The sequence below is a fragment of the Trichechus manatus genome, unplaced genomic scaffold (genome assembly GCF_000243295.1).
Source record: "Trichechus manatus latirostris isolate Lorelei unplaced genomic scaffold, TriManLat1.0 scaffold00028, whole genome shotgun sequence".
NCBI lineage: Eukaryota > Metazoa > Chordata > Mammalia > Sirenia > Trichechidae > Trichechus > Trichechus manatus.
The window spans coordinates 17,063,874-17,075,697 of NW_004443964.1; the positions used below are offsets into that span (position 1 = coordinate 17,063,874).

General features: G+C 40.1%; 1 protein-coding gene across 4 annotated transcripts in view; it reads left to right on the forward strand.

The window, feature by feature from the left end:
- The first annotated feature begins 6,675 nt into the window (after positions 1–6,675).
- PECAM1 (platelet and endothelial cell adhesion molecule 1) overlaps positions 6,676–11,824 on the forward strand; it is a 73,681-nt gene continuing 68,532 nt past the window's right edge. For all 4 annotated transcript variants that reach the window (XM_023729339.1, XM_023729343.1, XM_023729341.1 and 1 more), the window contains exon 1: positions 6,676–6,821. The gene's annotated coding sequence lies outside the window, so the exon portion shown is untranslated. The remainder of the gene's footprint in view (positions 6,822–11,824) is intronic.

The window sequence follows — 11,824 nt, forward strand, 5'->3', positions numbered from 1 at the left end:
TTTGGTGTTCGGCTGAGTTCTTTATCTCTTGATTTGATGTTCTAGGGTTTCAGGATTGTTGATTTTCTGTTTGGCTTAGTTTTTCGGATCTTTGTTGTGGAGGGACGGCGTGGTGCTTCTGCCTAGACCGCCATCTTGCCGGAGTCTCTCATGCTGTTTTGCTTATAGTCATGGAAACCTGCAAACACCTAAATGCCCATCAATTGGGAACTAGTTATTTAAATTATAGGAGCTCCTTACAACAGGATATTACTTCGACATCCTATTCTTTTTTAATCACTTGATTGAGATATAATGTATATACTATAACATTCACTCATTTAAAGTATATAGTTTAGGTACAACGAGAGACACATTGACCAATGGAACAGACTTGAGAATCCAGATGTAAATCCATCCACCTACGGTCACCTGATCTTCGACAAGGGCCCAAAGTCCATTAAATGCGAAAAGACAGTCTTTTTAACAAATGGTGCTGGCAAAACTGGATGTCTCTCTGCAAAAAAATGAAACAGGACCCATACATCACACCATACCCAGAAACTAATTCAAAATGGATCAAAGACTTAAACACAAATCCAAAAAGTATAAAGATCCTAGAAGAAAAAGTAGGATCAATGCTAGAGGCCCTAATACACGATATAAACAGGATACAAACCATAAATAACAATACAGAAACACCAGAAGATAAGCTAGATAACTGGGATCTTCTAAAAATTAAACATGCTCTTCAAAACACTTCACCGAAAGAATAAAAAGAGAGTCTACAAACTGGGAAAAAAATTTTGGCTATGACAAATCCGACAAAGGTCTAATCTCTAAAATGTATAGGAAAATCCAACACCTCTGCAACAAAAAGACAAATAATCCAATTTAAAAATGGGCAGAATGTATGAACAGACACTTCACCAAAGAAGACATTCAGGCAGCTAACAGACACATGAAGAAATGCTCGCAATCACTAGCCATTAGAGAAATGCAAATCAAAACTATCATGAGATACCATCTCACCCCAACATTACTGGCACAAATCACAAAAACAGAAAATAACAAATGTTGGAGGGGCTGTGGGGAGAATGAAGACTCTTACGCACTGCTGGTGGGAATGCAAAATGGTACAACCATTTTGGAAAATGATATGGCACTTCCTTAAAAAGCTAGAAATTGAAATACCTTACAATCCAGCAATCCCACTCCTAGGCATATATCCTAGAGAAATAAGAGCCATTAGATGAATAGACATATGCACACCCATGTTCACTGCAGCATTATTCACAGCAGCAAGAAGATGGAAACAACCTAAGCACCCATCAACAGATGAATGGATAAACTATGGTGTATACACACAATGGAATACTACGCAACAAAAAGAACAATGATGAATCTTCAAAACATCTCACAACATGGACAAATCTGGAGGGCATTATGCTGAGTGAAATGAGTCAATCATAAAAGGACAAATACTGTATGAGTCCACTATTATAAAAACTCATGAAAAGGTTTACAAACAGAAACAATCTTTGATGGTTACTAGGGAGAGGAGGGGTGTGGAGGGAAAAACACTAACTAGGCAATAGATAAGTGGTAACTTTGGTGAAGGATAAGCCAGTACACAGTACTGGGAAAGCCAGCAGAACTTGACCAAGGCAAGGTCATGGAAGCTTCATAGACACATCCAAACTCCCTGAGGGACCGAATTACTGGGCTGAGGGTTGTGGGGACCATAGTCTCCGGGGAAATCTAGCTCAATTGGCATAACATAGTTTATAAAGACAATGTTCTACATCCTACTTTGGTGAGTAGCGTCTGGGGTCTTAAAAGCTTGTGAGTGGCTATCTAAGATACTCCACTGTTCCCACACCATTCTGGAGCAAAGGAGAATGAAGAAAACCAAAGACACAAGAGAAAGATTAGTCCAAAGGAATAATGGACCACAATTACCACAGCCTCTACCAGACTGAGTCCAGCGTAACTAGATGTTGTCCAGCCACCACCACTGACTGCTCTGACAGAGATCACATTAGAGGGTCCCAGACAGAGCTGGATATAAACGTAGAACAAAATTCTAACTCACAAAAAAAGACCAGACTTAGCAGTCTGACAGAGACTGGAAAAACCTTGAGAGTATGGCCCCTGGACACCCTTTTAACTCAGTACTGAAGTCACTCCTGAGGTTCGCCCTTCAGCCAAAGATTAGACAGAGCCATAAAACAAAATGAGACTAAATGGACACACCAGCCCAGGGGCGAGGACGAGAAGGCAGGAGGGGACAGGAAAGTTGGTAATGGGGAACCCAAGGTCAAGAAAGGGAGAGTGTTGACATGTCGTGGTTGGCAACCAATGTCACAAAACAATATGTGTATTAATTGTTTAATGAGAAACTAATTTACTCTGTAAACCTGCATCTAAAGCACAATAAAAAAGAAAAGAAATACAAAATAAATAATAAAGTTATTGAGGGGAAAAAAATAAAGTGTATAGTTTAGTGGTTTTTAGTATATTCACATAGCCGTGCAGCCATCACGAGAATCTAATTTTGGAACATTTTCATTACCTGAAAAAGAAACCCCGTACACAATGAGATATTTTCAATTCGCTTTTTAAAAAATGAGGTAGTTCTCCAGGTATTTAAATGGAAATATATTTGCGATGGGCAAGAAGTGCAAAAGAAGCATGTTGCAGAGAATATACAACATATGCCATTTATTTATAAAAGTCGATATATATGCACATATATAAATATATCTGTGTTTATATTTACATTTTATTTATTCATTTATTTATTTGTATATGTAGAGAGTACTACGTCTGGGGAAGGAAGTTTTATATACTTTTATACTTGAAGACTTTTTTTTACATTAAGAGTGCATTTATTTTAAAAACAACAGCTTAAAACTGAAATAAGGAATGGGAGTTTCCAAAACTGATAAAGGGGTGTTTAGCAGAAACCGCAGCAAATATAATATGAAGATTTGAAAGAAAGTAAAATAAATGACTTTTTGGCTAGCCTTCTAGTCTTCCATTAGATGGCGCCATTGTCAAATTTCTGCAGTTGCAGATTGGCCTGGGGAAGGCAAAGAGGAGAGAGTGAGAATGGATCGGACCATCCACTGTTGCTGCCTATAAAGTCTTTTTATTGTTGCTTGCTTTCCTATTGAGTCACTTGAAATATAAAATATTTTTTAAAGTCCTTTTAGAAATATCCTGGTAGGGAGAAACTAAATGAAGTGCTTATTAAATGAATGCAGTCATTAGATGAAAAATACCATCAAATACATGTATAATCTGGTGCTTAGGAACCAGTTGCTTTCTTTCAGATCTGTAAGAATTTGACACTGCAAAATACTCCCTGCTACTCTGGAATTTTCCATAACTCTGAGCAGACTGGGCTTCCTAACTTTTCACCATCAAAAGCTCCTCCATTATTTATATTTCATAAATCTCATTGGGAAGACTTTATCCAAAAAGGCATTTACTAAGTAACAATAATTTTTCTGTTCTTATGTGTTTGTGTGTGTATTTAGTTAACTAAAGTTCCTGAAAGACAAGGATGACCTGGCTAGGTTGACAGAATTCCAGCCAAAACCTGGAGGAACTCCAGCTGAGTGGTAAGAGCAAGGGCCCTGAGGCCAACTCGCAGATCTGCCCCTAACCAGCACTAGGGCTATGGGTGAGTTACTGTAGCTGTACCAACCTCATAGGACTTAGCGACTAGTGCAGTGAATCACCTGGCACATTGCCATAAAATGCCAGGCATTTTATTCAACCTGTGCTACCTCCCCACAGGTAACCACTTGGACTCTCTCTCACTGATTACCAGTTTCTACCCGCTAGAACTCCCAAGTGATGCACTGTTGTTCTGGTACACCAAGAACTGACACAGTTCAAGAGCACTTCTCTTTCCAGCTTAGATGTCAAACTCGTGATGTTTACATAGTTGGTGAGCTAAGTAACACCAGATTCTTATGTTTACAGGTTTATGAACAGTCATCGAAGCAGCATTGCTCTTGTGCAATTTTTGTGAAATCCCTTGGGGTTTAGGCATCTAGTGCTGCTTTAACAGAAATACCACAAGTGGATGGCTGTAACAAGGAGAAGTTTATTCTCTTGCAGTCTAGGAGGCTAGAAGTCCAAATTCAGGGTGCCAGCTCTAGGGGAAGGCTTTCCCTTTCTGTCGATTCTGAGGGATGGTTCTTGTCATCAACCTTCCACTGGTCTAGGAGCTTCTCAGGGCAAGAACCCTAGGTCCAAAGGACAAGCTCTGCTCCCAGTGCTGCTTTCTTGGTGGTATGAAGTCCCACTGTCTCTCTGCTTGCTTCTCTCTTTTATATCTCAGAAGAAATTGACTTAAGACACAACCTACTCTTGTAGATTGAGTCCTGCCTCATTAACATAACTGTCTCTAATCCCACCTCATTTAACATCATAGAAGTAGGATTTAGAACACATAGGAAAATCACATCAGAAGACAAAATGGTGAACAATAACACGATACTGGGAATCATGGCCTAGCCAAGTTGACACATTTTTGGGGGACACAATTCAATCCATAACACTTCTTACTGAAATGGTACCACAAAAGTAAAGAGGACAGAGTGGAATATTGGTGAGTCCTATTCATTCGGTAAAAGAGTCAGTTTGCAAATATTCATAAAGATAAAAGTTTATCTAAATAAACACTCAAGAGCACATTTAATTGGTCTCTAAGATGAGATCTCAGATGGGGTGAATATTAAAGAACAGATTACCATAATTTTGACAGTTGGTCAGAATGTGGATTACTTACAGTCAAATCTACCAGCAGGTGGCTTTGTGTTTCCTATGGGTAAGTGGAACCATATTAAACCTAAAAAGGTAACAATTTCTTACTGACTGCAAAATGCAATTCTATAGGCAAACCATGGTTTTGAACCAGTTTATTCTGTTTCTCCCCCCTGCTGAAAATTTGCCTTCCCATCCCAGATATATTGAATCGGAAGCTACATTTTAACAAGAACCTCAAGTGATTTTTATGTATGCCTAAGAAGTTAAATGAGATCCCCAGTTGATTCCTGTGTATACATAAGAATTTTAACAGGATCTTGTTAAAATGTAGATTCTGATTCAGTATATCTGGGGTGGAAGGGCAAAATTTCAGCCAGGAGGTGAACCGGCATGAACTGGTTTGAAGCACTGAAGCAAACCCCACAGATATATGAAAGTTAATTTTATTGCAAGGGGATGAAAAAAAGAGTTTCTTTCTCTCCCTTAGAAGGGAAAGAAGAAGAATTTTAACTTTTTTTCGTGCTTTTCTTTTAATGATGTGTGTGTGTGTGTGTGTGTGTGTGTGTGTGTGTTGGGTGTGTGTGTGTAAAGGGCTCACAAGATGGTGACCTCCTTAGGGACATTTTTGTAGCCCGCCACTCAGCAGGTACAGGACATTTAGTGACCACCCAGCCAGTGAGAGTTGAATGGACTATATATACATTTTGCTAATTTCTGGGCAGCAAATTGAGGGTGATTTCAGCATTGGGAGCAGCTAGGAAGCAGACAGCTCCTCCCGACAAACTCCCTGGGTGGCCCTGTGGTGTTTCTGACTTTAGGGCCTTCCTTGCCCTCTTAGGACCTAGGTCCCAGGAAAACAAAGCTTTCTTACACTGGTGACTTCTGTGCATGCCTGGGTGGGTGGGATGGTTTTTGAAGATGTATTTTGCCTGGAGTTGAAGTAGGGAGGGAGTGGAAAGGGTATGCGGCAGGAAAAGCTGTATTTGTTTTAGGTAACAATATTATTCTAGGTACGGTGTTAGATTTCTTAACAGTTTTATTCAATATAATTTACATACCATCAAATTCACCTATTGTGAGTGTTTATTCAGTGTTTATTAGTTAGAATTGCAAGATGAAATACAGAACTCCCAGTTAAATCTGAATTTCAGATAAACAAGAGATACTTTTTTAGTATAAGTATATCCTATACAATATTTGAGACATAATTATCCTAAAAAAAATTGTTGTTTATGAGACTTTCAAATTTAACTGGATGTTTTGTCGTTTCATATGCTAAATTTATGAACCCTATTTTTAGTAAATATATAGAGCTGTGCAACTATCACCATAATTCAGTTTTAGAATGTTTCCATAGTTACTGCAATAATGCGGATTGGAGCTGCCTGCCGCAATAGCCAATTCTGAGACAGGGGTGAGGTGAGTAGCAAGAGTTTTATTATATATCGATATATAGGAGACAGAGGGGAATAGATTTGTCCAAAACACCCATCTCCCCAACTGGAGATTGGCCAAAGGCTTTTATAGGGACAGGATTATGGGTCTTAGAAGTTTGTGTTAGTTCCCCCTTGAGGTGGTCACATCCCAGATGAGTTAAATCTTCTCTTGGGAGTTATCTGGGGACATCCTGGTTTTCTTGTCCCAAGATCAGTGCTTTGTTCAGTTTGTCATTCCTAGATCATTATTACTTGTTTTCCACCCTCCAAAGAGGAACATCAGTTAATCTTAAACCGTTTGTAGAGACTGAAACTGGAAGGAAAAACAAGATCATAAAACAATGTGGGGGTTAGCAATGGGGAGTAATAGTAGTGAGCTGGGCCTATACAGCCTCTTCCACGCCCCCCTTTTATTGAAAGTTCCTCAGTCTTGATAAACAGGGCGTTGCTTCTTTTCTGACGACTTCCTGCTAGTTAGGGGCTTCGGTTGGGGTGACAAACCACCCGATTGACTAGGGGCCATAGATGGGAGGTGAGTTAGAGTGGAAATTGGCTGCATCTTGGTGAATTAGATGACATTCGTCCTCAGAGCTTGAAAAAGGGGCATCTCGACTTACCAAGGTAAAAATTTTTCTAGCCTTAAGAGTATTTGTAGTTCCTTTTGTTAATATTCTCATAAAACAGGGAACACAAAAACGAACTAGAATAATCACTATTCTTAAGGTTCCTCTTTCGGGCTCTTCTGTGGCCCACTTAACTGGACCTACTGGAGTTAGGGCTGAGACTACACACAGGAGGGTCAGAGTGTACCCAGCTTGCAGGGTCAGTATCCCCTTTGCATGTAAGATCACTGGCACTTTTTCTGTCCAGGTCTCCTGGAAAAATAGAAAGATAGAGGGAAACAAGATCAAAATCATTGTACTGTGAGCTTCTTGAACTTGTACTTCAGGCCCTGAATTGGAGAACAAGAGTATGGTGGCTCCTTGTTTTCTGCTTCTTTCTCTTCTTCTGGCAGGGCTGCTTTTACTCTCAAGTGATGCACCCATGCGGCTACTCTTGCTAATTTCAGAGACGAGTAGGTGGTCAGGAGAACTTCGAAAGGTCCCTTCCACTGAGGGGCCAGTTGATCTTCCAGAGGTTGATTCTTCTAGGTTTTTAACAGGGCTTGATCTCCGATCTCTGGATTGGAACCTGTGGAGGGGAGTGTCAGAAGGAAAAGACAAATGAAAAGAAGCATACTGATCAACAGTGTTTATGACAGTTCTCAGAGAACAGACCCAGTCTCTTTTCTTTACCTTGGTCATCACCGAGGTGGGGAAAGTCGACTTTTTCAGGAATGGTCTCCATATATTAATTCATTAGGGCTCAATATGAGCCCGCTTCAAGGGGCTGCCGGGATTCTGAGCAGGGCAATGGTGAGAACTTGTATCTAAGTGGAGCTTGTCTCCTGGCAAAGTTTCGCCAAGGACTTTTTCAGAGTATGCTTCATCTTTTTGGTCTTTCCAGTCGATTGTGGTCTCCAGGCTGAGTGTAATTTCCAATTTATATCTAAAACCTTATTGACTTCTTGGGTGACTGTTGCCATAAAAGCTCTCCTATTGTCACTCTGTACTGAGACTGGAAGATCAAAACAGGGTGTGATTTCTTTGAGTAACGCCTTGGTCACTTCTTGGGCTCATTCGGTTCTACAAAGGAAAGCCTCCACACAGGCTGAGTAGGTGTCCACAAAAACCAGCAGATATTTCTCTGAGGTTCACCGTTCAGCCTGGGAGTGGACAGCCCCATAAAACCAAATGGGACTAATGAGGTTCAGTAGTCCAGTGACAAGGGCCAGAAGGCAGAAGGGGACAAGGAAGCTGGTGATAGGGAACCCAAGGTTGAGTAAGGATATTGTTGATGTGTTGTGAGATTGTTAACCATTGTTATAGGGCAACATGTGTAGTAACTGTTAAATGAGAAACTATTTTGTTCTGTAAGCCTTCATCTTAAGTAAGAATAGCAGCACAATTGGAAGAGCATAGTCAATATCACTGAACTGTGCATGTAGAAATTTTTGAAATGGTGTATCTTTGGCTATGTGTATTTTCACCAAAAAAAAACGTAGAGAAGTTAGAGGGTTGACATGTTGTGGGGTTGTTAACCAACGTCATAAAACAACATGTGTACTACTGTTTCATGAGAAACTATTTGTTCTGTAAGCCTTCACCTGAAGTACAATAAAAAACAAAAACAAAAACAAAAACAAAAAAACCCAGCAGATAGTTAAAATTTCCACGTGTCCAGGGCATTATACCATTGCCACACGAAGGGGATCATTGATTGCCTTCAGGAGTTCCAGGATTTCTGGGACATGTTTTATTTCTTCGTTGGCACATGTCAGAAGTCCCCTTTCTTTCTACAAGGCGCCGTGTGAGTGAAGGACCAGATGAGCATATTTATTATCAGTATATGCAGTTATGTGTCTGCCTACTCCTAGTCACATGGCCCGCCCGAGGACTATGAGTTCTGCCTTTTGAGCCAAAGTGCTGGCAGGAAGTGGAGCTGCCTCTAAGACCTCACTTCGTGTCACCACCGCATATCCTGCCTTGTGGCATCCTTCACATAGAAAGCTACTGCCACCTGTATACATTTCTATCTCTGGGTCAGTCAAGGGAACATCTGAGAGATCTGGTCTACTAGAATAAACTTCTTCAGTGATCTCTAGGCAGTCACGTACGGGGGCATCTTCCGAAGTAGGCAGCAATGTGGCCGGATTGAGGGACGAGACAGCCTTCAGAACCACATTGGACTTGTCTAACAAGATTGCCTGATATTTTCACATCCATCCTGCAGTGAGCCAAAAGCCCCCCTTTTGTTCGAAAAGAGGCAAAACTGTATGTGGTGTGTTTACCGTTACCTTTTATCCAAGGGTGACTTTCTTGGCTTCCTGTAACAGGTCACATGTTGCAGCCACGGCTCAAAGACAAGGGGGCCATCGCCAGGCCACGTTGTCCGACTGTTTTGAAAAGTAGGCCACCGGTTGCCTGGCTGGTCCCAGGGTTTGAGTTAGTGCCTCCAAAGCAATTCCCGGTCTTAATATCAGTCCATTCAGTGGCAAATAGAGGCTGAGACTCAGGGTGTAGAGGAATACAAAAGAAGGCATCTTTCAAGTCCAGTACTGAAAACCAAGCACATTGTCTGGGTACAGTAACCCAAAGGGTATATGGATTGGGCACAATTGGATGAATGTCCTCTACTATTTGGCTGATTTTCCTTAGGTCTTGAACAGACTGATATTCTCTTGTTCCCGGTTTCAACAGTGGTAAGACAGGGGTGTTGTACGGAAACAGGCAAAATTTCAAAAGTCCAATTTTTATGTATCGATGCATCAGTGGTGTGATCCCTTCCAAAGCTTCCTTGCGGAGGGGATATTGCCTCTGGTTTATAATAGGTGCTTCAGGTTTTAAAGTAATTTTAACCTGTGTGGCTGACTTGGCCCACCCAGGCCTTTCTTATGTCCAGACCTCTGGATTGACATTTTGTTGAATATGGAAAAGAATGCCACTGTCACTATTTCTTCTTGCAACAGTGTCGCTGGCAAGGCGCATGCGTTTTCAGGGGGAATCTGTAGAAAATGGAAAGGAACAGCTCTGCCCTCCTATTAGGGTTACTCCGATAAGGGGGATTGTGAGTCTTCCAGTTATACAAGTTGGAGGTAGAGAAAGAAGTATGTACTAACATTGTTCCTCCTTCAGCTGTAATTTTTCTCAGAGGAAATTGCCCTGCCCGAGCCCCAGCAGTACCCTCACCGAAAGCAGTACCCTGACGGGTGTGTGTAGTGGGGAGACCATACTCGATGAAGTCGGACTCTTACTTCCCGGTTCCCTTCCTTCATCAGTTCCTCTCAAGCTGGCCAGACTAGAATCAGGCTCGGCCCTTTCGGTGGGGGATTCTGCCATCATTCCTCAACCCCGACCTGTCGGCTTCTAGCGTACCTTCCCTATATGGTGTGGGGAGCCGAAGCAGTTATTGGGGCTATTCCTTCTAAGAGGGGACCCTCTGGTGAGGATTCAGGAAACACTTTCGCCTTTGGCTTTCCCTGGAAAAGAACGTGGTTAGAGAGATTTAAAGTTTGCTAGAGAGACATGCAAGCTTGAATATAGGGAACTTTGTCCCATTTTTTCCTACAAAAGAAGTCAAGCTGAAAAATTGTGCCGTAAGCCAAAGACCCATTTTGGAGCAAATATTTCTGGTCCACCCACTAGTATTGGGGCCATACATTGTTATATAAGCACATTATTTTCTTTCTTGTCATAGGCGCATATCTATACCCCCTCCAGTTTGCTAGAATGCAGCCTAGAGGAGATTTGGCTGGGATAGATGGGCCTCCCCCCATAATAGGTGTTTGTTTATGCATAAGCAGCATCAGTAACTGCTTTTCACGTGCCTCAACGGCAACTCCATTTTACAAAACCTCAGATTGAGTATTAATATAAATACAGCAACATTTATCTATTAAGGCACAAACTGTTTCTTGAGAGACTAACAGGAAAGGCTAATACTATTCTATTTTGTAAAATCATAGCTCAAATTTCAGACACTTCTCTGGTTATGATAGTTACAACTTTGCCAAGTTTACCAACAGAACTCCTAATTCAAGAGTTACAATATCTAAACTCATTAGTTAGATAATTTAGGATAAAGGAAAATGATTTCTTATATCCAGAAAGTAGGGCCTTAAAACATCAGCAATATTCTTACATAAAACCCATAATTTCCTTTCGTTTACTCAGTGTTAAGTAGTTAATTTCTGTTCCATGTGATTCTGGATCAGCAGTAATGTGTGAACTCATCACCTTCTACATAAGAGTTCTGGATAGCTTGATGGAGTCTAGTCACAGTCCTTTTCATAAGTCCAATATAGTTCATCTTTTTGTTGAGATATTTGGTCAAATCTTTTCAGCAAATCAGTAAAGTTAAAACTTACCTGCAGATGACAAAGCTTAATATGGCCATGATTAACTTACAAAATAATACTCTTAATAGTGAAAGACCTTATAGAAGTTAATTACAAGTGCAACATAAAGGCCAAATAAAACCAGTTTAAAAAAACTTTAGATAAAAATATTTCTAAATATAACTATTAACCGTATTTTTAAAGAGCTTTAGATATAATACATAATAATCTTGAGACAAAATACCATATAGTCAGGATATATTAAGAATATACCAAGTCTCTAAATACCCGAGTAGTAATAAAAAGAGCTTCATAGGTAAATGATGTGAATTCTTCAATTAAACTACTGGCTTTGAAAATGCTAGATTCAAAAATAAATTTATGACCAAGTTAACAATAAAGAGATAATAATAAAATTATGACATAATATTATGTATTTGCTGTCTAATCCCAGGCAAAAACATAACAGGAAATACTAACATATACATTTTAACCCAACAAGAATCAGGCATGTCTCTTGATTTTGACAGCACTTTCCATACAATTTATAACATGTTAAATAAACATTTTTATTATTTTCCTTTATGAAAATTTTTTTTGTGGCTTTCCATGAAGTTTCAGAGTTGTCAGGAGTTGATTATAGGTCACTATGAGACAATACTTAAGTTATTTAACCAAAGATCTTAAA